Source organism: Theropithecus gelada, chromosome 8 (genome assembly GCF_003255815.1).
Source record: "Theropithecus gelada isolate Dixy chromosome 8, Tgel_1.0, whole genome shotgun sequence".
Taxonomy (NCBI): domain Eukaryota; kingdom Metazoa; phylum Chordata; class Mammalia; order Primates; family Cercopithecidae; genus Theropithecus; species Theropithecus gelada.
Genome location: NC_037676.1, coordinates 57,709,397 through 57,730,846, shown reverse-complemented (window position 1 = coordinate 57,730,846; position 21,450 = coordinate 57,709,397). Strand labels below are relative to the sequence as shown.

Genomic DNA, 21,450 nt, shown 5'->3' with positions numbered 1-21,450 from the left:
TATAAGAGAATCCTACGAAGAGTTGTATACCAATTAGAATTGGGTAATCTAAAAGAAGTGGACAAATTCCTAGAAATACAAAATCTACCAAGACTGAATCATAAAGAAATGAAAAGTCTGAACAGACCTATCACTAGTAAGGAGACACAATCTGTAAGGCAAAACCGTCTAACAAAGAAAAGCCCAGAGATCTGATGGATCCCTTGGTAAATTTTACCAAATATTGAAAGATGAATTAACAGAAATCCTTCTCAAACACTCTCAAAATACTGAAAAGAAGGGAACAATTCCTACTTCATTCAAGAATTACCTTTATACCAAAGCCAGATAGAAACACTACAAGTAAAGAAAACTACAGCCAGGTGCGGTGGCTTGCGCCTGTAATCCCAACACTTTGGGAAGCTGAGGTGGGTGGATTGCCTGAGGTCAGGAGTTTGAGACAAGTCTGGCCAACATGGTGAAATGCTGTCTCTACGAAAAATACAAAAAACCTAGCCAGGTGTGGTGGCATGTGCCTGTAATCCCAGCTACTTGGGAGGCTGAGACAAGGGAATTGCTTGAACCAGGGAGGTGGAGGTTGCAGTGAGCTGAGATTACATCACTGCACTCCAGCCTGGGTGACACAGCGAGACTCTGTCTCAAACAAAACAAAACAAACAAAACAAAAACAACAACAAAAAAGAAAACTACAAACCAATATCCCTTGTGAACACTGATGCAAAAATCCTCAATAAAATACTGGCAAACTGAATTCAGTAGCATATTAAATGGATTTTGTACCATGACCAAATAGGATTTACTCCTGAAATACAAGGATGGTTTAAGATCTAAAAATTAATCAATGTAATACAACACATTAACAGAATGAAGGGGGAAAATACACCATATTATCATCTCAATAGATGCAAAAAAAGCATTTGACAAAATTTAACTCTATTTCACTATTAAAAAAAACTCAACAAACTAAGAATAGAAGGAAACTACCTCATCATAACAAAGGTCATAAATGAAAAGCCCACAGCCTAAAAAATACTTGATGGTAAAATACTGAAAGCTTTTCTTCTAAGGTCAAGAAAAAGACAAGGATGCCCGCTTTTGCCACTTCTCTTTAAAGTGGTATTAAAAATCCTGATCAGAGCAATTAGGCAAGAAAATGAAATAAAAAACATACAAATGAGAAAGGAGGAAGTGAAATTATCTCTGATTAGATAACATAATTTGTAGACAATTCTAAAGATTCCACAAAAAACATGACAGAACTAATAAGCCAATACTGAAAAGTTGCAGGATAAAAAATAAATATAAAATCAGTTGTGTTTCTATATGCTAACAATGGACAAAATGAATATATTTACAATATATATAATGGAAACATGAAAAGGAAATTAAGAAAACAACTTCATTTATAATAACTTGAAAAAGAATAAAATACTTAGAAATTAACCAAAGAAACAAAAGATATGTATATTGAAAACTACAAAATGTTGCTAAAGGAAATGAAAGAAGCCATAAATAAGTGGAAAAATATCCTGTTTTAATGGGTTAGAAGTCTTAATATTGTTAAGGTGTCAATACTACCCAAAGTGATCTACAGACTCAGTGCAATACCTATCACAATGACATTTTTTACAAAAATAGAAAAATCCATCCTAAAATTCATATGGAATCGCAGAGGTCCCAGAAAAGCAAAAATAATCTTGAAAAAAAATTTGAGGGAATCACAATTTCTGATTTGAAAACTTACTACGGAGCTACAGTAATCAAAATAGTGTGGTACTGGCAGAAAGACAGACAAATAGACCAATGAAATAGAATAGTGAGCCCAGAAATAAACTCCTACATAGATGGTGAAATGATTTTTGACAAGATTGCCAAGACATTCAATGGGCAAAGGACAGTCTTTTCAACAAATGGTCTGGGAAAACATATGCAAAAGGGGTGGACTGTTACTTTACACCACATGCAAAAATTACCTAAAATGCATCAAAAGCCTAAATGTAAAAACTGAAAGTGTAAAATTCTTAGAAGAAAATATAGAGGAAAAGCTTTATGATATTCGATTTGGCAATGATTTCTTGGGTAGACACCAAAAGCATAGGCAACAAAAGAAAAAAAATAAATTGGACTTCATCAAAATGTAAATCTTTTTACATCAAAGGATACTGTCAACAAAGTAAAAAGACAATCATAGAATGGGAAAAATATTTGCAAACCATATATCCAATAAAGATACATTTAAAAAAAACTATAACTCAACAACAACCTCCCAACCCCAAAATCCAATTTAGAAATGGGCAAAGGATTTGAACAGATATTTCTTCAAAGAGGTTACACAGATGACCAATAAGCACCTGAAAAGATACTCAGTATCACTAAAGATTAGAGGAATATCAATCAAAACTACAATGAGGTATAATTTCATACCCATTATTATGACTATTACTTAAAAAAAAAAGAAAATAGCAAGTGTTAGTTAGAATGTGAAGAAATAGGAACACTTGTGTACTGTTGGTGGGAATGTTAAATGGTGCATCCAGTATGAAAACCAGTATGTCAGTTCTCCAAGCAATTAAACATAGAATTACCACATGATCCAGCATTTCCATTTCTGGATACATAGTCAGCCCTCTTTGCCCATGGGTTCTGCATCCATGGATGAAAATATATTTGAAAAATATTGAAAAAATATATTTTTTGAATTGAAAAGATTCATGGATCAAAAATATTTGAAAAAAGAGGATTGCTATCTCTGTACTCAACATGTACAAACTTTTATTTTCTTGTCATTATCTCCTAAACAATATGGTATACCAACTCTTTACATAGCATTTACGTTGTTCATTGTAAGTAATTTAAAGATGCCTTAGAGTATATGGGAAGATGTGCTGTAGGTTATATGCAAATACTACACCATTTTATGTAAGAGACTTGAGCACTTGTGGATTCTGCTATCCGAGGGAGTCCTGGGACCAATCTCCCATGGATACTGAGGGATGACTGTATACCCAAAAGAATTGAAAGCAGGGACTCAAATGGATATTTGGTCACCCATGTTCATAAGAGCATTATTCACAGTAGCCAAAAAGTGGAAACAACCCAAATGTTCATTGTTGGATGAATGGATAAACAAAATGGTTTTATATATATATATTTTCACAATATATTCAATGGAAAATTATTCAGTCTTAAAAGGGAAGGAAATTCTGACACATGCTACATGGAAGAACCTTGAAGATATTACGATAAGTGAAATAAGTCAGTCACAAAAAGACAAATATGGCATGATTCCACTTCTATGAGGTACCTAAAGTAGTCAAATTCATAGAGATAGAAAGCTGAATGGTGGTTGCCAGGGGCTGGAGGTGAGGGGAGAATGAACAGTTAGTGTTTCATGGTGCAGAATTTTAGTTTGGGAAGACAAAACATTTCTGGAGATGGATGGTGGTGAATGTCTCAGAACAGTGTGAATGTACTCAATGCCACTGAACCGTACACTTAAAAATAGTTAACATGTTATGTAAAATATACATAATATCAAACCGTAAATTTTATTTTGCATGTATTTTACCACAATAAAAGCAATCAGGAGTTATTTCTAATAAACTTAACAGTTCAAACTGAAGTCGTACACTGTCGCTGAGTACTAATTTGGCACCAGATACATTTAGGTTTCTATACAGTTTTTTAAAAAATTGAATTTGTTGCTTTAGATTGACGAGTCCCTCCAGTCAGCCACAAGCCTCAGCATTCTCTACAGTATTACACCTGTCTGTTCCACTTAACTGATTACCTGCCAGGGCTCCAGGGTTATGTAAATTTGAAACTCACATAACTCTACGTTGCATCTCTCCTGTTCCTATCTACCAGCTTGCCAGCACATATCTGTTGGGTGAAGAGCCATTCTTAGTTACTTGTAGGCATGTGTGTATAATGGCAAAGGCTGTATTTTGAACCTGGGTTTAGAACTGGAGTTGAATGCTGTTTCTACCTATAGTTCCATGGCACGCAGAAGAAATAGGAACACCTGTGTACTGTTGGTGGGACTGTTAAATGGTGCATCCAGTATGAAAAACAGTATGTCAGTTCTCCAAGCAATTAAACATAGAATTACCACATGATCCAGCAATTCCATTTCTGGATACATAGTCAGCTTCAGTATTCTCATTTGTGGAATAGGGATAACAACATTAATTTTTTAGGGGTTTTGCAGGGTTAAATGAGATTGTAAATACAAAAGCACCTAGCGTGTCCCTGTCAGACACCAGAAGGTTCAGCAAATGTTGGTTTCTGTCTTCTCTTTGCCCCCATAAGTGATCAGTTTTCCCATGAGAGGGAATGGTGATGGTGTCATACAATTTTCCTAGATTAGGGTTGGAAGAGGACAGAGGAGGTTGGTTCAGTAATTTACATAAGGGTCTCCTGTGGTAAGCTAGACTGTAAGATGCTAGATGAGAAAGACTGTGTCTACTTTGTCTTTTAGCTGTATGTCTAACCTGTTGCTTAATAAGTGCTTAAATAATAATGGGTGGATCTTGTCAATGTGGTAAAATAAGCATCATAATGACATTCGCCTATCTTTGATGACAATCTGAGGGAGAAAAATAGGTCATCTGGACCTTTGAGAATAGAATATGGCTTTCAATACTGGTGAAGATATCTTACACTTGTAGAAATATGGAGAGAAATTAAAGCCAGGAAAACAAGGGGAACTCAAGGATTATGATTATTTTTTCCTTGTTGCTGCAATGTTCTTGTTACATTAAGTTTTTCTTTTTTTTGGCCCAATTTGAAGGAGCAGATGCTTTTCCCAGAAAACTTCTGAGTAGCTTGCTCCTCAGCGTGCCCTTCCTCCCTGCAGCACAGAGCATTTCGAGGACACCTTTTAGTCAGTAAAAGCATTTCCTCTCACCTTTGCTCTCAAGCTCTAGAGGAGGAAGATGGAAGAGATGAAATAAGAAAATGGATGTTATAACATTTTTGACACTGGCTCTCATTTTCTTTCTTCTTACTTTCAAGAGATATGCATACTCTATTTCATATAGACACAAGGAAGGCACACCTAGGGACTGAGAAATTCACACACTGGGGGAAAATCTCCAGGCTCCATCCTGAATTCCAGTGATAGTCCAAACAAGACAAAGCAAAATCAGAAAGGAGAACTGTTTGCTAAAGACAGCGCAATAGCTGGATATTCAGCCGACTGCTGTGTAAATACATAATTAAAGACCAAATTGGTATTATTAGTGTGTGACAGCTTTCTCTGCCAAGCTGCTGTCGTCAGTTGCCTTGAATTCTTTCCTTCATCTTTGCAAGTCTCAGTTCAGTGGCACAATCAGTCCCAGGGGCCATTTCACAGTAGGTCACTGCAGATGTGAGGAGAACAAGTTCTCTCTGCCTGTTAACAGACCACACTTCTGGAACACTTTTCAGGTTCCTAACTTGTAAATTTGCAAAAATAACACCAGAAAAGATGCCAGTCATTATTTTTGCAAAAATGAAGCCCTCTGGAGTGGAATAACTCTGTCCTTGGGGTCCCAAGGACTAACTGATGTGTGTCACATGGTAGGTGGGAGAAGATTTTCAAACAGTGGGATAATCAGTATTGAGAGAAAAGTTGCATTGATTTAAGGAACATGTTAATAACTCCTTTCTTTAATGGACCTCTATGCTCCAGGCACTTAAAATAATGATAATGACACCTTAATGTCAAATTTCAAAGTGCTTCCCCATACATCATCTTAGCATAGCCTGTGGGTTTCATATTTTCACATTTAATGTTTAACTTTGGTGTCTATAGTTTCTATAAGATTACTATCTAGAAGTCAGTTGACATTCTTTCTGGATTCTGAAGGTATTTGTTAACGTTTCCTCAACTAACCAGGAGAAGACCAAATAAAAAAGGAGGATTTCATCTTATGTTTTATTGAAATGTCAGCAGATAAATTGGCTTTATTTATGGCCTTGAATGTCTTGCCCCTGAGGCAGACTGCCTGGGAGTGGATCCTAGTAAGGCAAGTCCTTTCGCTTCTCTGAGTCCCAATTTCCTCATCTACAAAGTGGAAACTCGGTTTTTCAGAAAATTTGGATGATTTCCCATTGCAAGTATTCAATGCTAGAGATATAGACATAAAGTAGTGAGCTTCTCTCTCTCTGTCTCTCTCTCTCTCTGTCTCTCTCTCTCTCTCTCTTTCTCAGGGTCTTGCTCTGTTGCCCAGGCTGGAGTGCAGTGGCAGGATCACAGCTCACTGCACGCTCAATCTTCTGGCCTCAAGCGATCCTCCTGCTTCAGCCTCCTGAGTAGCTGGGACGACAGACACGTGCCACTGGCTCCAGCTATTTTTTGCATCTTTTTGTAGAGATAGGTATGGTCATGTTGTCCAGTCTGGTCCAAACTTCTGAGCTCAAGTGATCCTCCCACCTCAGCCTCCCAAAGTGCTGGGATTACAGGGCTGAGACACTGCGCCCGGCCCTGCATCACCCCATTTCACAGCAGCCAGGTGACCCCTGGAGACTGTAACCTTCTTGCTAGGATGTGCTCGGTGCCTGGACAGGACTGGTGACAGAGCCTGCTGCATGGGCCACACAGAGGTGCCGGGGACATGCATGACACTGACCCTCTGCACATGACCTGACCCCCTGCATGCCCTGTCCAGGTTCACTCTGGGAGCGGAAGGCCACCATGGGGATCTGTCTTCCCTGGCAGTGGGACTGACACAGTCCAATTAGACAGGTGGGCCTTAGGGTGCAGCGGCCTCCAGAGCCCATCCTTGGAGGTTAGGCCATGGGGGGCTGAGGGGTGTGGTCCCCAGCTGAGGCTCTTTTGGTCTTTTCTTAGCAAACACATATTCAGAGATGTTTTATTATTCAGAATATCAAGACAGCAACAAAGAGTAGTCTTAAACCCCAAGTGGGGCCCTGCAAAGCCAGGCCCTGCACCCCTGTTCTGGCTCCCTCCCTAATCCTCGGGGCCAGCCTGGAGTGGGTGTGACCAGAGGGCTGAGTGTGGGACAGCAGTGGGGATGGGGATCTGAGTCTGGGAGATCCGGGCCAGTGATGTAGGGTCTTGAGGGCGAGCATGAGGACTCTGGGGTTCACTCTGTGTGAGGTGGGAAGGTATTAAGGGCTCTTGAGAAGAGGAGTGACAGAATCTGGCTTGGGTCTCACAAAGATCCCCAGGCTTTGTGTAGTCCCTCGACTGCAGGGACAAGGGCTAGTGCAAGGAGGCCAATGAGGCCATTGGAATAATCCAGGAGGCTCGAAATAGGAGAAAACAACAGAAATGTGTACATTTCACATTTGTGTTTGGCACTTGCATTTGTTTACTTGAATTTGGATTGAATGCGGGGTGTGAACAAGAAGACTCAAGGATGATGCCAAAGTTCTTGCCTGAACAACTAGAAGAATGAAGTTCACAGTTTCTGAAGTGGGGTCTTCTTGGGAAGACAATAAAGATAATAATGGGACTTACTTCACTGGATTGTTTTGAGGGTAAAAAAGTTAATAAAGCAAAAGGTTAGGACAGACACATATAATAAACATTCAATAATTATTGGTTATTATTTTCCCAACTTTATAAACATCAAAAAAATCAATAATCTGCCTGTTATGATGGCCCATTTAAAAACATATTAGAAACACACACAAATAAATCCCCCCACAAATTTTGTAAAGTCCTTCTCAGAGCCTTTTTCATTATTGTATTTTGATCAGCACATACACATTTATAATCAATCTCTTATTTGACTTTCAGTGTTGAGTTTAAGTGCTTAGCATAATAGGGAAATGGCAGTTTGTTAAATGGACATCTGGGAAATACGGCTCAGGATTTTGTTTTTACAGCTCAAAAATAGTTTTCATAGATCAGTGAAGAGAAGAGACATTTTCATGGAGGAAAGTGTATTGCTGCACGAGTCTCCTCTGAATGCACACAGACGGATGTATTTATCGGACACTGAGGTGCAGGATTAGGGAGCTCCTGGGCAGGATCTTACAGGCTTCATTTTCTGGTGGAGATCACTACTGGAGGGACAGATTGGGTAGACTGGCATGGATATTCGACTCAGTTGTTTTCCCCTAGAACTACTGAGATCTATGGAATAAATTCTGATCTGTTAAATGGTACTTTCTAATTATGGGACTATAATTTATGAAAATATGTCAAACATTTGAGAAATGTTGAACTAGGAAAGTGAATTTCTCACCTCAACCAGAATTAGATATGCAGTGTTTTGTTTGAGGTGCATTTGTAGGATATATAACATACAAAGATTCAAATATGAAATCACATTCAAAAGCCTACATAGTTTTTTGCAGGGGAGTTGGGAGGGAATCTAGGTTTTCATTGTAGTTTCTTAAAGAAGAAATTGGTCCAAAGTTGCCTGTAATTGCAGGTTGCTTTTATAAGAATACTCATTACTTATGTGAGAAGCACTCTGCAATCTTAAAAATGTATTATCAATGCCCTAATTTTTAGATGAGTAAACTGAAGCTCTGAGAGGTTGGCTGTCTTACAATCTCTCCTTTTGTAAGGGACAGTCAGAATTTAAGCCCAGGTCTCTGGTTGGCTCAAATGGTAACATTTTTGTTTTAAAGAAACACTATATGAGTTTTTTTAAGACTGCTGTTTAAAGAGATATTTGCACTATCAGACCCTGGTCCAGGAATTGGCAGGCAGGGTGAATAAGAGACAATGATTCTGTTGAATATAGAAAGGTTTCCAGAGTCCTAATCTTTATCCATTAAGCATTAGAGCTTAGAAGTGTTCTTCTAACCTGTACAGCTCCCTCCACTCACTATGCGAGTACTTATTGCCCTAATTACTATTACTTAACATATATCAAATGCCTACGGTGTCCCACTTCCTTACAGACCACATCGTCGAAGCCCTCTCAGCAACAGCCAGCAGGTGAGGTTTGACTGAGCGACTGAATTAATTTCTAAGCAAACATTGCTGAGTTCATATTCTCAAGTTAATTTGACCTTGATGTTATGCTTGAGGCAATTTTTCTAAAATATTTCTCATATGGTGCTTTTGAGGTGTGTGAATATATACATTTGGTAAAGAACTTCTTTTACTGTGAACGTGATGGCAGCTGCAGGCCATCTGGAGTGGCTGCCAGCTGCAGCGAAGAGGCAGTAGCAGTGGCAGCAGAAGCAGCTGCGGGAGCAGTAGTGGCAGTGGTGGGTCTCCTGTGATTTGCATCCCTAAGGCAGCCGACAGCGCTGCCTCCAACCCAACCTCTCGTGGCTGGGTGGGACCCACTCCCTTGCCCAGAGCCTTTGCTGCTCCAGACCCTGACCCTGCATCACCACTATCACCCACTGCCACTGTGGGGAGGGCCTGGTGGGGGAAGCAGGCAATCCTCAAACCCACCCCTGGGAGGCCCCCAGGAGACCACCATCCTGGAAGCCACCGTGATAGGGCTGGGCTGAGCTGCATGCCATTGGGAGAGCAATGTGGTAGGGCGTGGAGGAACGGGCAGAGAGGCCCAGCGAGGACCTGGAGCACCTGCCACAGGCTGCGAGGAAGCATGGCTGGGGGTTCATGCTCCATGGAGCCAGCAGGAGCTGGGACAAGCGGAAGCCCTGCTCCTTCTGAGTGGGTGGGGCAGGAGCTCCTTGAGTGCAGCTGTAGCCACTCTGCTGCAGCTCCAGATCCAGGCATCTCTGTGCTCTTGGGGGTCCAGGAAGGCCCTCCATACCTGCAGCAGGCTCAGAAGTACCTGCTCCCACTGCCTGCCTTCTCCCTACGGTCAGTGCCCTCTCCAATCTCAGAGCAAAGTTGGGGCCAAGTCTGGGCACTGTCACAGCCTGGCTGGGTGTGCACATGCTCAAGGCAGCACTGACATGCCATGCCAGCTCCCTGCTACCTCAGCCCTCTCTGGACTTTGGGCACTGACAACTATGGGAGGGAGGTTGAGGAGGTATTGAGGACAGCCTGGTGCAGGCCTGCTGGCACCCCTCAGCATGAACAGCCTGGGAGGCATGAACTGTGGCAGGAGACAGACAGGCTCCTGGGTGGAAGGGGGAGCGTGCATGGCGATGCCCCGCCTTCTAGTTGGGGAGGTCATGAAGCCTGGGGGCAGGGCAGCCAGTCCTGCAGACCAGAGGGGGAACTTGTGGTGCTTTTCCCTGGGCCTGTCAATGGCTACCCATGGCTGTGAGTGGGCCAATCAGCATGCACTTCCTCCCCTCTGAGGTTCATAAAAACCCCAGACTCAGCCAGACTCAAAGAGAGGATGGAGAGAGGACAGACAACCAGCTACAGAGAGGAGCTACCCTCTCTGCTGAGAGTTGAACATTCGTCGGACACCCAGAGAGGAGCTACCCACTGTGGGTCTCCTCTGAGCTGTTCTATCACTTAATAAAACTCCTCTTCGTCTTGCTCTCTCTCCACTTCTCTGCATACCCCATTCTTCCTGGATGCAGGACAAGAACTTGGGACCCACTGAATGGCAGGAATAAAAGAGCTGTAACACAAACAGGGATGAAACATGCCTCTTGCTTGCCATGTTGTGGGTGAAGAAAAGGAGAGAAGAGCTGCGGCTCTTCAGGCCTGGGAACTCCCCAAGCCAGGGCTGTGACTCCCTCTTTGGAGCCCTGTGGTTCCTGGCATCTCCAAGCTTGTGGGCACCACTCTGTTCCCTGGTTCCAGCCGTGGAAGCTGCTTGTGGTGTGCCTGGTCTAGCTGTGCCCTCACAGGGAGCCGGTGCCTGTGTTGGCACCTGGAGCTGCCCACCCCACAGCAGCAGCTGGTGTGCCTGGACCCCATGCTCCACTCACACACCCCTCGCTGCTCTGCACCTGGCTTGCCCTTGGAAGGCATGGGATCTAGGCCAGTAGCATAAGCCAAACGCAGCCTGCCAGGCCAAGTGAGCAGAATGAGCCCAGTGGGACAGAGCAAAACTCAGACAAAGGCACCACTGGCCACAGAGGTTTCTGGCTGGTGAAGTGACACCCCAAAAATCCTGTAACAAATGGATAGATACAAAGGTTACTAACTTACATTGTGTTTGGGGACCACAAGCAATTAATACCATAGTGAGCAGGAAATCAATACAATCATTGTTTTATCCATTCCTGAAATGGAAAAAGGAGAACTGTGTGGATGGGTAGCACTATTGGGTAAAGGGCACAGTCATCTTTACGTCTGTTCCTGTATGGTTAGCCCAGATATAGGTTGACTTTTCATTCCACTGCTTATTAACTAAAAATAATAGAAACCACAGTGATTTTTTGAGTTTCCTATGTGTCAGGCTTTTCAAAAATAGAGTCATTAAAGCTATAGCTTTAATGTAGCTATAGCTACAGACCCATACTTGGTCTTTTTTACTCTCCCTTAAGCCACTGTGGCTGGAAACCTGCAAATTGCATTTGTCAGATTTTGTGCTCAGTTGGGATTCCTTGCTGGCAATGGGAGGCACTCATAACAAATTAAATGTGGGAAGAAAATAGAAACTACCCTGCTTATGGCAGAGGCAGGTGACTACAGACTATTGCAATAGTGCCAGCAGTTCTAGTACCTCTGGAGGTGAGCATGGATGCCTGCAGAGGAAATAGCTAGCAAAACCCAGGCCTTCTGGAGCTCACATGCTGTATCAGGGCAGAGAAATGAGGAATTAGATGGGCATTACTCCTGGTAGGATGCTATGGTTTTCTGAAGTTTCTCATCTTTGGATACCACCAACTTTCCCTCCCAGTTTTTGCTCCTTTAGTTCCCATATTTTGTCTCTTAATTCCTTAATTTCAATCACTTTCTAGCTTGAGATACCTAAAGAAGTTTGTTTTTCTGAATGAACCAATATTACATCCACTTGGCCCACACCATCCTCTAGAGTCCACTGTGGATAGAAGAAACTTTCCCCCAGACCCAAAGAGTCATTGTTGGCATAGTTACAATTGCCCTGCTACTGAGGCTCCCATCTGCCCTGTCTGAGCCACAGCTTTGTAAGGCTGTGCTGGCACAGTGCTCACAGATTCACAGGGCCCCTGGTGCTGAGAGAGTGACCTCAGATGTTATGACTGCAAGCTTGATAATGTCAGGAAAGAGATCTAAAATTCGACTGAATAGCAATACATCATCTGTAAATCATGAGACTGAAAAAATGCAGAATTCCATAGAATTTAAAGGTCTTTTAAGATATAAAGAAAGACATGTCTGTGTCTTAGGAACTAAACAAATGAAGAAGCTGATCAAACGATCAACTGGAGTTGGAGTTGAGCACTGCCGTGAGTAGACTGAAGAATTAATGTGTTTATCTTGCATTCAGGAATGTGGGCCAAGTGGCACTTCTTCTAAGTGATGGCATCATTGACATGGCAATCACAAGCAGTACTCAGAGAGTCCCCTCAGGACCGTCTAGAATAGCATCAGTACAATCAGTGTTGTGGTTCACTTAATGGGGATGGTGATTGTTTTCCTTAATGGGTGAGAGTCTTTTAAACCCTGTAAAATTCAGAATTAAATATAAAAATGTTTAAGAAAAATAAAATCATGGCATTAGTATTTTGGGGTTAAGAAGAAACATATACATATTTAGTGTTCAATATACTTGTAATTTTTAAGACAATCTGGCCTATTATAAAGACATCCTTGAAACTCCTACTAAATATATAAAGCACGGACAAACTATCCGGTTCTGAATTTTCTTTCTTCCCATAACCAACTAGACAACTGGAAAAAATATGACAGACAACGATTTCAGATACTGAACAACAGAACAGGCCTGTATCTAGAATAGAAAGAAAATAAATTAGGTGAGACCAGCAATTGCCCTGGCTCCTTTTCCTCGAGGCACCTTCTAAACTGCGGCCCGGGGAAGGGGAATTCCAGTAGAGCATTATTCTGAAAATCAGACAGATGGCAGTGTTCAGGAAAACTGAGATGGCTGAACTTTGTGGGGAAGAATACCGGAGAGCAGGGAGTGATGCAGCCAAAAAGTTCCAGAAACATGCATAGGCATCCTTTTGAGTTTTTTGTTGAATGCTATGCCACATATGCATAAGCTAGGCAAAAAAATAGACTCCTGGGGAGTTGTAAGCTGAACAATTCTCAGAGCTTACATAGGGCTGTGATACTGTACGTTTTGATCATCCAAAATTAAAGAAGCTAGGGCTGTGGTTTGTGCCCGTAATCCTAGCTACTCAAGAGGCTGAGGTGGGAAGATCACTTGGGCCTAGGAGTCTCAGGCCAGCCTGGGAAACACAGCGAGACTCTCCTCCCCCTTCCCCCCCTCCCCCGCCCCCGTCAATAACAAACAAACGAACAAACCAACCAACCAACCCCCAAAGACATAAAAGAGCCCATTGAACACCTGGAGCACTCAGAAAAGACCCCAGAAGGCTACGTCTTAAAAAGTAGAGCTAAACTAGCCTTAGAATAAAAGATACTCCAGATGTGCCCTACCAACGTTTTAAAAGAAGCCCCCAAAACATCAAGCTCATCCACAAGTAAGTTAATTGCCTGCCAGAACAAAATTCAATATTCTTTCAAAGAAGACAACAAAATTCAAATTCCAAATATGCCACATCCAATCAAAAATCATTGACAATATAAAACTACTGAAAAATGTGACCAACAATCCAGAGAAAAATCAGCCAATAGAAACATAACCTGAGATAGCAAAGATGATGGAATTAGCAAGTGTTAATTTAAAAACTGTTATTATAAATGTGCTCATGAATGTAGAAGAAAACATGGACATGATGAAGAAAGAAAAGATATAAAATAGAGCCAAATGAAACTTTAAAGGTGAAAAATGTAATATCAGAAATAAAAAATACACTGGAGAGGAAGAAGAGAATATTAGACCTCATAAGATAAAGTCAGTGAACTTGAATACATAGTGATAGAAACCATCTAGACTGAAGCACAGAGAGAAAAATGGCTGGAAAAACCCATGTGAGCCTCAGCGAGCTATAAAACAATAGTAAACTGTCTATCTCTTGTGTAACTGGAATGCCAGAAAGGAGGGGGGGCAGAAAAAAGTTTGGAAGAAATAACGGCAGAAACATTTCTAAACTTGAACAAACTGTAAACCAAGCTTCTCAACAAACCACAAGCAGAAAAAAACAACAAACCACAAGCATGCACGCACACACACACACACACACACACACACTATACATACTCCAAAGTACTTTGTATTAAATTGCTAGAAAGATGTGATAGAGAAAAAATCTTAAAAGCAGTCAGAGTAAAAAATAAAAAATAAAAACAAAAACATGTCATGTACACAGGAACAAAGATGACTGCTGACATTACAAACAATGCAAGTCAGAAGAGAATGAAACATCATCTTTTATTTTTAATTTTATATTTTTGGGGTGTTGAGAGGTGAAGTTTTTTGGTTTTAATAATTACAACTTTTAGATTTAGAGGGTATATCTGCAGGTTTGTTACCTGGGTATATTGTGTGATGCTGAATTTTGGGGTACAATTGATTCTGTCACCAGGTCCTGAGCATAGTACCCAATGGTGAGTTTTTCAATCCTTGCCCCTCTCCTTCCCTCTCTCCTCTAGTAGTTTTATGTCCATGAGTACCCATTGTTTAACTCCCACTTTTAAGTAAGAACGTTTGGTATTGGGTTTTTTTGTTCCCATGGTAATTCACTTAGGATAATGGCCTTCAGCTGCATCTATGTTGCTGCAAAAAACATCATTTTATTCTTTTTTATGGCTGCATAGCATTCCATGTGTATATGTACCACATATTCTTTATCCAGTCCGCTGTTGATGGGTACTTACATTGATTTCATGTCTTTCTATTGTGAATAGCATTGGAACAGCATGTTTAAAATGCTGGGGAAAAAAGTGTCTGTCAAACTAGATTTCTATATCTAGAGAAAATACCCTTTCAAAATGAAGGCAAAATGAAGACATCCCATTCAAATAAAAGAATTTGTCATCGTAGATTGCTACTATAAATGGCCTCATAAGAAATATTATAGACAGTTTAGATTGTAGGGAAAGAATATTAGAAGCAAACTTGGATGTGTGCAAAGTAATGAAAAGTGTCAGAAATGGTAAAGATTTGGTGAATATAAATTGGATCTCCGTACTTTCAGTTTATGTAAAACATAACTGTTTAGGCAAAAACAATTATAATGTATTGTGGGGTTTATAACACATGTAAATGTATGATGACAATAGCACAAAGGCTGGGAGGGAAAGTAGAAGTACACTATTGTAAAGTTTTTATACATCAAGTGGCATAAAGTGATTTGAAGATAGATGGTCGTGGTAAGTTAAAGATACATACTGTAACCAATTTAATGTGTAATTGATTTTCACTTGATTTTCATGTTGATGACTTACCAACTTCATATAATTTAAAGTACATGTTTATATTAATGGGCGACATATATCTAGGAATTAAGTGGAATTTGAAAATGTTTAAATAATTCATTTTACTTACCGAGATACTTAAAAATAAATATATTAAGTGAATAGATCTAGTATAAAATATTTGATGCATCGTAATAATCCTTTTTTTAAATAACAAAAGTGTTAGACTGAGGTCTAAGAGGTAACTGACTTACCTAAAGTAACACGACATGAGGAGCCAGGACTTCATCTTTTAAGTCCTAGTTTTATTTCCAAACTTATCTCTCCATGGGTTGTTAATTTGTAAAAATATCTCCATGTTTTTGTTGTAACTATTGTTCTTAACAGATAAATACTTGAAATTCTCTTTTGTGGCAAAATTGACAAATAGTTTTTGAGAGGGTAACATGGTTACTATTAAGTTATACCTTTAAAAAATTAATGACTATTTTTTAGAGTGGTATTAGGTTTATAAGAAAATTGAGTGGAAAGTACAGGGAGTTTCCATAGCCTTCCCCTGCCAGTTCCCCTTATTGTTAACATCTTGCATTAATTATTGTGGTGCATTTTTTACCGATGCAGTACATTGATGAGCCAATATGAATACATTATTTTTAACGAAGGCCTACTATTTACATTAGAGTTTACTCTTTGCGTTGTAAATCCTATGGGTTTGGACAAACGTATAATGACATGTATCCACCATTGTAATATCATACAGAGTAGTTTTACTGCCCTGAGAAATCTTTTGTGTCCCATCTATTCATTCCTCCCAGCCCCCTAACCTCCAGCAACCATTGGTTTTTTCTTCTCTCCATTCTTTTCGAGAATATCACATAGCTGAAATTCCACAATGTGAAGTCTTTTCAGATTAGCTTCTTTCACTTAGTACAATGTGTTTAAAATTCCTCCAAGTCTTTCTGTGGCTTGATAGCTCATTTCTTTTTAGTGTTGAATAATATTCCATTGTCTGGATGTACCACAGTTTATCTATCAAAGGACATCCTAGTCGCTTCCAGGTTTGGCAATTGTGAATAAAGCTGCTGTAGACATTTGTGTGCACATTTTTGTATGAGTTTACATTTTTTAACTAACTCGAGTAAATACCTAGGACTGTGATTCCTGGATCACATGATAAGAGCATGTTTAGTTTTTCCAAAGTTTTTCATCATTTTACATCCCTCAGCAGTGAATAAGAGTTCCTGTTGCTCCGCATCCTCATCAGTATTTGGTGGTGTCAGTATTTTGGATTTTTGCCATTCTAATAGGTGTGTAGGAGTAACTCATTGTCCATGACGTTTTACATGTTACAATCTGTTGCTGATCATAATCCTGAAAGACAGTCCCAAAGGCCATAATCTCATATGTTGAAATACAGAATAATCAAAAGCACTAATGTCTAAAATTCTTAATGTCTAAAACTCCCCATACACAATCCTGAATGATTAAAATTCCAAAGCTGGAAATCCTGAAAGCAGAATTCTGGGGAAGGGATTAGTGCATTTTTGGTTGTCTTTGGGTTGGTGGCATCATGTTAGGTGGAACTATTGTCTGGTTTTGGCTTTATTTGGAAATGAAGTATGGTTTAAGATGATGTGTAGGGGTGCCAGGTTGACAATGGGAGGACTTGTGAACTTAATTTTAGGTGTCATTTTGACTGGATTAAGGAATGTCTAAGTGGCGGCTCACACCTGTAATCCCAGCATTTTGGGAGGCTGAGGCGGGTGGGTCACATAAGCCCAGGAGTTCAAGACCAGCTTGGCCAACATGGTGAAACCCCATCTCTACTAAAAAGACAAAAAAAGTTAGTTGGGCATGGTGGTGCACACCTGTAATCCCACCTACTCAGGAGGCTGAGGCATGAGAATCACTTGAACCTGGGAGGCAGAGGTTGCAGTGAGCCAGGACTGTGCCACTGTGCTCCAAGCCTGGGTGACAGAGTAAGACTCTGTCTCAAAAAAAAAAAAAAAAGAAAAAAAAAGAAAAGAATATCTAGAAACCCAGTAATGCATTATTTTTGGTGTGTCTGTGAGGTTGTTAATGTGGATTGGTCTTTCTCTGAGAGTTGGGGCAGACTTTTCTCCTGCTGTCTTCAACATCAGAACTCCAGGCTCACTAGCCTTCAGACTCTAAGACTTACACCATCTGTTCTCCAGGTCCACAGACTTTTGGCCTTGGACAGAGAGTGACATTGGCTTTCCTGGCTCTGAGGCCATCTGAGTTGGATTCAGCCATCCTGCAGGAATCCCAGGGTCTCTAGCTTGCAGACAGTCTGTCATGGGACTTCTCAGTCATCAGAATTGTGTGAGCCAATTTCCTTAATAAATCCCCTCTCGTATCTCTATATACATATTCTATTGGTTCTAGTTCTCTGGAGAACCCTGATTAGTACCGATTTGGTATTGGGGAAGCTAAATTTCATTCCTTCTTACTGTATTCCTTACAAAACAATAAAAAAGATCTGTGAAATTGCTCCCCCACAAAAAGACTGTGATAACTTAAGTGTATGAAGCTACTTAATGGTGAAAGATAAAAGTTTAAACGCTAATTATTATTGGTGCTGTGAAGGCGAAAAATTGCTTAATTGCTGAGCAATGACCAGACTTTCAAATGAGCAGCATATACTTACAAAATGTGTAGACCCCAACCACTATCCAAATACAAGTGCGGTGAGTGTTTCAAAGATCAAGTGAAAACACAGGCAAAAAATACAAGAAATCTCTCCTGCCAAACTATTCAATTGTGTATGACTTCTGCCCCTTCACACATAGTGCCAACTGGCTATGCCATGTGTATCATCTTTGTGTTATTTCTGATACTGCAGGTATAAATTGTGCAGAGACTTTTAGAGAGTTCTAATTTGTTTCATGCAATTTTTGCAAATTTGACTTCGGGAAAGTACATTATTACAATTGTTGACTTTGTAAATAAGAACGTTAAAACTTCCTCAATAAATGTAGAGATGTTCTTTTTGTGCATCTGTGGTTGTAAAAGATACTATTTCTTGACAGCTCAGCTCTTTGTGTGACTGCATATGCAGGGGTGACTCACTGAGGTTTTTGATGGATCTGGTCAAACGACTTAGGTTGTTTGTCATGATATTAATATTTCAGATGACTGTAGCTATAAAGTTGGGTGCACATAATTATGCACCAAAGTGATGTGCACTTATACCATTCACTTTTTGACAGATTTCTTTGTGGATATGGTTCATCTCTTCATAGCTCTTATATCTGTGTGACTGTCATTAGAATTCCTGGGTGTTTATGCTTGCAAAAATTTACATGTGATTATTTATATGTGTCTGTTTTACTGTGCGAAGTGGCCTATGAAGTAGTATTCTTTCATGTTTTATGCTTCTTAAATAAATTCCCATTTAAAAACATAAATAGATGTTTTTTAAGAAAAAAATTAAAATTATATTTTCCAGAATTATGTTTTTGGTATTATGAAATTCAGGATTGTGTCTTTTGGGATTATGATCAGCACTGGTTTTTCCCATCCCAGAGCATCCTTATGCTTAGCTCCTGGGGCCCTCAACAGAAGCCAGCCCCCTTCTTGTGCCCCAGTGGGCAACCGACCACCCCAATGGAGAGAAACCAGAAGGAGTACAGTAGCCAGCTCTATAACCAGTAGAAAAAGAAACACTTAGGCCGGGTATGATGGCTCAAGCCTGTAATCCCAGCACTTTCAGAGGCCAAGGTGGAAGGATCACTGTCTGAAGCTGAGGGGGGTGGGAGGTAAGGAGTTCGAGACCTGCCTGGCCAACATGGTGAAACCCCATCTCTACTAAAAATACAAAATGCTTAGACCTAAGTATTTCCTTTGTTTCTGGGTGATTGTAAACAGTATTATGTTTAAAATTTCAGAGTCATATGTTTATTGCTAATATGTAGAAATATAATTCAATTTTCTATGTTTATCTTATAGTCTGTGACCTCGCTGAACTTTTTAGTTCTAGTTTTTTGTTTGTTTTTATAGATTCTTTGGAATTTTTTATGCAGATAAGCATGCTATCTGCAAACAGGGATAGTTTTATTTTCTCTATTTCAAAGTATATGCTTTTTATTTCCTTTTCTTGCCTTATTGCACTGTCTAAACTTCCAGTAGTATGTTGAATAACAGTGGCAACAGAGGACATCTTGCTTTGCTCCTGACCTTAGGGAAAAAGCACATAGTCTTTCATCATAAAGTGTATTGGTAACTGTAGGTTTTTGTAGATTTATCGAGTTGAGGATGTTCTCCTCTCTTCCTAGGTTTCTGAGAATTTTTATCATGAATGGATGTTGAATTTTGTTAAATGCTTTTTCTGCCTCAGTTGATATGATCATATGTATCAGAGAGGATTCTCCAGAGAAACAGAAATGATAAGGAATCAGCTCATACTATGGTGGAGGCTGAGGAGTCAGATCCAGGAGAGCTGATGGTATAGTTCCAGTCTGGGACTGAAAGCCAGAGAAATAGAAGTGCCAGGTTCCAGTCTAAGTCCAAGTCTGAAGACAGGAGGAGATCAATGTCCCAGTGACAAAACAGGCAGAGAGAAAGAATTCTTTCTTACTTAACCTTTTTTTTCTATTCAGGCTTTCAATGAGTTGAAGGAGGCTCACCCACACTGGGGAGGACAGCCTGCTTTACTCAATCTAATGATTCAAACGTCAATCTCATCCAAAAGCACCCTTACAGACACACCCAGAACAATATTTAACCAAATATCTGGGCACCCTGTGGTCCAGTCAAGCTGACACATAAAATTAAACATTGTGATTTTCTTCTTTGGCATGTTAATCAAGTGGATTACATTGATTGATTTTCAAATATTGAACCAGACTGTATCCTTAGTACAAACCCTGCTTGGTTATGGTATGTAATTCTCTTTTAAATGTTGTGGAATTCTAGTTTGCAAATATTTTGTCAATGGTTTTTGCATCTATGTTCATGAGAGATATTAATCTGAAGTTTTCTTTTTGCATCATTTTACATGTAGAGTCATGGTAATATTAGTTTCATAAAAATAATTGGAAAATATTTCTTCCTTTTCTATGCTCTGGATGATTGTGTAGATTACTATTAATTCTTTAAACATTTGGCAAAATTTTCCAGTAAAGCTTTCTTGGCCTGGAGAGTTCTTTTAAGGAGTTTTAAAATTATTAATTCAATATTCTTCATAGATATGGGGCTATTCAAATCATCTATTTCATGCTGGGTGAGTTAGGGTAGCTTATATGTTTTAAGGAATTGGTTTGTTTCACCTAAGTGCTTTGTGAGAGTAGTGTTATTCCTGGTATTCTCTTGCTTCACTCTGGATATTGTATGGTCTGTAGTGATGTTTCTTGTTTCATTCCTGGTATGCATATTTTGTCTTCTCTCCCTTTTCTTTGTCAGTCTTGTGAGAGGTTTGTCAATTTTATTGATCTTTTCAAAGAACCAGCTTTTCATTTCACTGCTTTTCTCTATTGTTTTTCTGTTTTCACTTATATTGCTGTCTTCTCTTACCTTTATTATTTTCCCGCCTCCTGTTTTGCATTAATTTCGCTCTTCCCTTTCTACTTTTTTTTTCCTTAAGGGAGCAGCTTTTCACTTTTCTGATGGATGCATTTAGTACTTCCCTCTCAGTACTGCTATAGCTGTGTCACATACATTTTAATATGTTGTATTTTTGTTTTTATTCAGTACAGTGTAATTAAAAAGTTTCCCTTGAAATTTCATTTTTAACCTATGTATTATTTTTGAAGTGTGTTGTTTAGTTTTCAAGTGTTTCCACCTGGCATCCGTGATCACCCACGAGTGAGGGGATCAAATTGGCTGTTAAATCCTTCATAATTTGGCTCAATTCAGTTTTCCAGCCCCATTTCCCATTATTTCTTGCAACAAAAACCCTATTTCTAGCCGAGTTTAATGTTTCATACCACTCTCTTAATATTACCATGTGACTTTTTGGCTTTGCATTTTTGCTTATTTTTAAAATTCTTGGATGACCACATTTTCTTTTCATTTCCTAAATAACGGTTGCAAAGTTACCTTAAGGCTATACTATAAGGAAGCTCATACTAAATCTTCTTAGTTTAGAATAAGTTTGTAGTTGAAATTATAGAAGTATAATGAGGAGTAATGATGCTGGGTGAAAG

The 21,450-nt window shown here is 39.7% G+C and overlaps 1 protein-coding gene and 1 pseudogene across 2 annotated transcripts in view; one reads left to right on the top strand and one right to left on the bottom strand.

Moving 5' to 3' along the window:
* The window catches only part of XKR4 (XK related 4), a 404,304-nt gene that overhangs the window by 22,410 nt on the left and 360,444 nt on the right, over positions 1–21,450 (bottom strand). The window lies entirely within an intron of this gene.
* LOC112629773 overlaps positions 1–21,450 on the top strand; it is a 46,457-nt pseudogene that overhangs the window by 4,328 nt on the left and 20,679 nt on the right. The window contains exon 2 of the transcript XR_003120752.1: positions 8,869–8,905. The product of XR_003120752.1 is annotated as a myotubularin-related protein 5-like (transcript). The remainder of the gene's footprint in view (positions 1–8,868; positions 8,906–21,450) is intronic.